This window comes from Tenrec ecaudatus, chromosome 5, assembly GCF_050624435.1.
Source record: "Tenrec ecaudatus isolate mTenEca1 chromosome 5, mTenEca1.hap1, whole genome shotgun sequence".
Classification (NCBI taxonomy): Eukaryota; Metazoa; Chordata; class Mammalia; order Afrosoricida; family Tenrecidae; genus Tenrec; species Tenrec ecaudatus.
In genome coordinates this window covers 30378178-30383514 of record NC_134534.1, presented here as the reverse complement: position 1 = coordinate 30383514, position 5337 = coordinate 30378178, and positions in this window count along the sequence as shown.

The following is a 5337-nucleotide window of genomic DNA, read 5'->3' as shown; positions in this document are numbered from 1 at the left end:
AACGTCAGTTTCTCCTGAAGGTTTACAAAGAGGCAGGTGAGGGATGCTTTGTGGGTGTTAACAAGCTCCCTCTTCTTTTTGTGGAGTGGTCAGAATCGTGGCGGCCTGTTCTGTGGGTTTCCTGTTCCCTATTCTTGACAGTTCTTTCTCCCAGTTTCCCACGTGCAGTGAGATTTTATTCCAATGGAGACAGCTCCTCTTTTCCCTCTTACAGAGCCATGGTGCCACGATGGCTGGGCTTCCCATCAGGCCAGGTCTCCCTGTGGCAGAAGATGTGGCAGACTGCTGTTTCTGTAAAGATGTACATACAGCCTTGGACACACTAAGGGAGCAGTCGTGCCATGCTCTATAGTGTGGCTATGAAGTTGGAGTGGATGGCATGGAGTTTGTCGGGAACTTTTTTCTCTTTCTTGGTGTGGGAGCTGTCCGTGGACAGAACACAGTGTGGATCATAGGTTTGGGGATTCCAGGACAGTGGACTCCTCCACTGTCTGGCCTCTGCAGTCCTGCCTGTGAGCAGAGCCCTGCCCTGGGACAAAAGAACCCAAACAAACTCCCTGCCATGAGTCGATGCTGACTCAAAGCAACCAGAGACTGTAACTCTTTACTAGAGCGGAAAGCCCTGTCTCTGGCCTACAGCAATTGCCTGCAGGGTCCCTTGGTTGGTAACTGTTACAACTCCCTGGTTACTTAGGCCAACTTACTTTTTCTCTACTGTCCCCTGGTTTCCTTGTTTCTCTGAGACCCTGCAAATCAGCAGCTCTCGGGGGTTGGCCTCATCCTTTTGGATCTTGGGTTTCCCTAGTTGTGTTGTCCTCCACTGAAATTGGATTGACACAGTGACCACAATAATGGGTACAATCATAGCAACAATCGCAAGGACGGTGCAGGCCCAGACAGTGTTCTAGCCTACTGCACATAACCACCCTGTGAGTCGGAACTGACTCCATCACAACTCACCACAATAACAACAGCTCAGCTGTCTTCCACTTTCAAAGCCAGCTTAGATCCATGTTTTCTCTCCTGAGCCACTACCATCACCTTTGAAGCCATGGCATCCGTCGTTCACCGGAAACCACTTAAAATAGACCCCTAAATGCATTCTTGTATCCTGTCCCGACTTTCTCCAATCTATTCTATACAACTGATGCTTATGCAAGCAGCAGCCAAGAGATCAAACGATGCATTGTGTTGGGTAAAGTCTGCGGCAAAAGACCTTTTTTTTTTTTTTTACAATATTGAAAAACAAAGAAGTTACTTTGAGAGCTAAGGCGTACCTGACTCCAGCCATGGCATTTTCCATCGCTTCATATGTATGTGAAAGTTGGACATTGAATAAGGAAGACCGTAGGAGAATCGATGCATTTTCCTTGTGGTACTGGAGAAGAATACTGAGAGTACCATGGACTGCTCAAAGGGCAAACACATCAGTACGGCCAGAGTGCCCCTTAGAAGCAAGGATGGCGAGACTTTATCTTACCTACGTTGGACATGTTGTCAGGAGAGACCAATCCCTGGAGAAGGACATCATGCTTGGTAAAGTGAAGGGTCTGCAAAAAAAGAGAAATGCCCTCAACATGACAGATTGACAATGTGTGGCTATAACAAAGGGTCCAGCCTGGGAATAATTGTGAGGATGGCAGAGGACCATGCAGTGCTTCATTCTGTGGTGCAGAGGGTCCTATGGGTCAGAACCACCTTGTTGGCCCTTAAAGACAACAAAACAGTCTCTGAGGGACAGCATTTTTTGAAAATGAAAACCCAATTATAGAGTTCTCTGCTTAAAACTGATTTAGGCTTTTCATTGCTTTCAGAATGAAGTCCAGAGGGCCTTGCATTGGAATCTGTGTTCTTGATCTTCCCTTTCGTCATTGGCTTTAACTTCCTCTGGCAGAGAAAGTGTCCCTAAAGTTTAAGCTGCACAGGCTGTGGCCCTCTGCTTTCCCTGGTGACAACCAGTTCAAATTTCAGGAGCAGACCTGAGGCTTGGTAACCCGGTCTTCTGAAACTTGGAAGCATAAAGCTGCTAAGTCTTTATTTTTCTAAATTAAAAAAAAACACCTCAAAACAATTTTACTGTTGGAATTATTTCATGAAGGAGAGGACATTGGATGTCCCCGAAGTACAAAGAACATAAAGCTCACAAAAAAGGACAATCCTTTAAATACCTTTGGATTTATTAAACACTCGCTAAGGTCTCTTTAATTTTCCTTCTGCCAGGGACTGGTGGAAAATTTATTTGGAAGACTCTGGCTCAAAGGAAAAACAACACCAAAACTTAAAATTGCCCAGGAACAGCAAATGTCACATATATTCTTTCTCACTAGGAAAGCACCTCGGTTTCCCAATAAAACTATCTTTAAAGTTGAGAGTAATGGAACTTCGGGAGTCATGAGCCAAGTTAGGCTTCTTTAAGGCAGAGTTTCTACAAGTGGAGGTGCTTATTAAAATAATCAGTCTCCCAGGTCCCACGCTAGACCTACAGATACTGAATCTCGGGGAGTCTGGTCTAGGAATCTACATTTTAAATAACATCCTCAGGAGATGGATGGTAAAAATTAGCATCATGGGACAAAATATACTTGCCTATCATCTCCTAAGAAATCCCCCAGGTGGCTTATGGCATCTCACGCCTTCTAAGTTCCTTGCACCGCTAGCTGTTAATTCATTGGTTCTCTTCTATAACAGTATCTGGAAACACACTGCAGCTTATTATAGTATTTGCTATTAGAAGCGATTTAGTTCTTGTATCTGCTGGTGGGTCTTTAAAAATTTTATTCGCATGACTTTAAAATACATAACTGGTTCTGTGCTGGAAAAAGAGCAGCAGAGACTCACTGTGGGGGACAGAATACATTGAGAATTTGTGGCCTCTCCTTTGGATCCCTGATTTATCACACACCTTCACTATTTTATTGGTGTCTGAAAGAGGCCTGTTTTCTCTTGGAATTCTGCATTCTTCGGGGCTGAAGTGTTCAGAGTCTTTAACACTGTGTTAGAGAGTCTCTTGAGTATTTAGCATCTGGATACGGCCGTCATCACATCAATGAGAGATAGAGCAGGCCAGAACAGACTCTGTCCAGGGGAAAGGCAAGATCAACACGAAATCTACCATGATTTTTTCCACTTTTGCAAAACTCTGTGGTCAACAGAGTATTGATATGCAGTTGTTCTACAGCCTTCCATCTAATGTTTGTTACTTTCACCCATCCTGTTATTTGCAGTTAAGAACTGGTTCTAATCGTGTAGAAATTTTAGGAGATGGTAGGCCATTGACAATTGTTGCAGGCTGCTTTCCTAAACTCTTCTCATATTCATATAATAGTATCTTCCTATTTTTTCCATAATAAATTGTGCTAAAAAATTAGAAGGATTTCTGAAATATAATAACCCATATTTGCTCACAAATAATAAGATCCTAAGGATTACCAAGAGAGATGAATGACTAAATGAGGTAGACCAATTGACTTATTTTATATTCATTATGCAAGGAGGAAAAAGAATGTCTGGGGACTTCTGGGAAGATGGTGACTGAGTAACACATTCCAGAGGGAATCTGCAGAAATCAACTTAGGAGAGTTACTAAGAGGGAAATTCCACACTGCCTGTTCATAGGAGGCACATCATAAAGATAACTAAGCACAGATCCACTGGGTTTTGAGGAGCTGGGGGCTTTTGACATACTACAGAGAGACCAGCTAGGGTTTGACCTTAGCCTTGCCATGGTCTCAGCTGGAGCCTGGATCATATGGAGCCAGAGCAAAGACTTTATCTCAACACAGCCACACCTTGACACCACCTCGAGGCAGGAATTAAACCCCTTCAGCCGCAGAGTCAGGGATCAGGACTCAGCTGTATTATTACTTTTGTTTCCCTTTCTTTTCTGTCTCCCCCCCTACAGTCTTCAGTGGGCTTAGTTTTGTTTGTTTTCTTTTTCTCTTCCCTTTCTCTCACACCACTTCGGACCTCCAGACCACTCCCCTTAGCCAAGGGCATTTACACCAGCCCTCCATCCAGCTGGGAGAGCTCCACCCTCTGCAGTGTAACGCGAGGCTGGGGAAAGCCTGCCCACCTTCCAACAGGGGATATCACGACCAACTTCTTCCAGGGGGAAATCCCACCCACCTTCTTCCTGGAGAAATTCTGCCTGCCCACCATCTAAAGTGCTTACCACATGTCTGGGGAAATCCTACCCCCTTCTTCAGGGGAAATCCTGTCTGCATGGCTGGGGTTTCTCCTACTGGTCCTCTGTGGTCTGACATGACTGAGGGAACTTCTTCCCACCTGCTGTAGTACCTCACATGGCCTAAGGCCACTTGACCAACACTGGCCAATGTTCCATGCTGATAGGGGAAAGTCTGTCCAGCCTCGGCAGTGATCTATCGGCCAGGGAAATTCCACCCACCATTCATGGTGTTCTACACCAAATCAGGCAACCCACCAACCTTCTGTGGAACTTGCATTGCAGCAGGCACCCCCACATGCCCTCTGCAGTTCCCTAGCTGCAGTGAGCCACACCATCAAAGCTTTTTGTGAGATCACCCAGTACAGCATCATTCTCATGAGTCTACAACAACCCAACCAGTGTTCCCTGAGAGGTCCATACAACTTACCATCCAAATAATAGAATACTGGTTGACTAGGGAAAGAGTGAAGCCACAGGAGGGTAAAGTGGTAGGCCAATCCCATAGTAAATTTAGCTGTAGGAAATTCAAAGAAGAATTCCTATGAGTCTCCCAGACAGAGGCAGTACTCTTTGACTCCCTGGAAAATGGCACCTGGGTCCTCTAAAACAATGCAACGCAAACAGCAGTCAGTCCCAACAACCTCAATGAAAAAACAGGAGAAACAAAAGGCAATGGCAGAAGATGCCCTGAACCTAACAACATGCAGAGAATAAGCAGACATTGATCTGGCACAGAAAGAATTTTTCAGAATGCTGCTTTGAGTCATATAGGATATGAGGGAAACAACACAGAAAAAGGATGAAATGATAGAGGAGATAAAGTCCATAAAACAAAGGGAAATAGAAGAGCTTAGGGATGAGATAACAAAAAATCAGTAGCAGACTCCAGAACTTCATCAATTTACTGGAGGAGTCAGAGAACTGCACCAGTGACCTAGAGGAAACCAAACAGACTTTAACAAATACAAACAAAAATCTAATAAGATCATCAGAGAAGCTGAAGAAAACTTATGATATGAAGAGGAACAACATCAGAATAATTGGATTACCAGAGAAAGACACAACAAAGAAGTCATCTGCAACAACAGTGAGAGAATTCTTGGAGAAAAACTTCTCTACCTTAATGAATGAAAACCAGGCAACCATTCAGG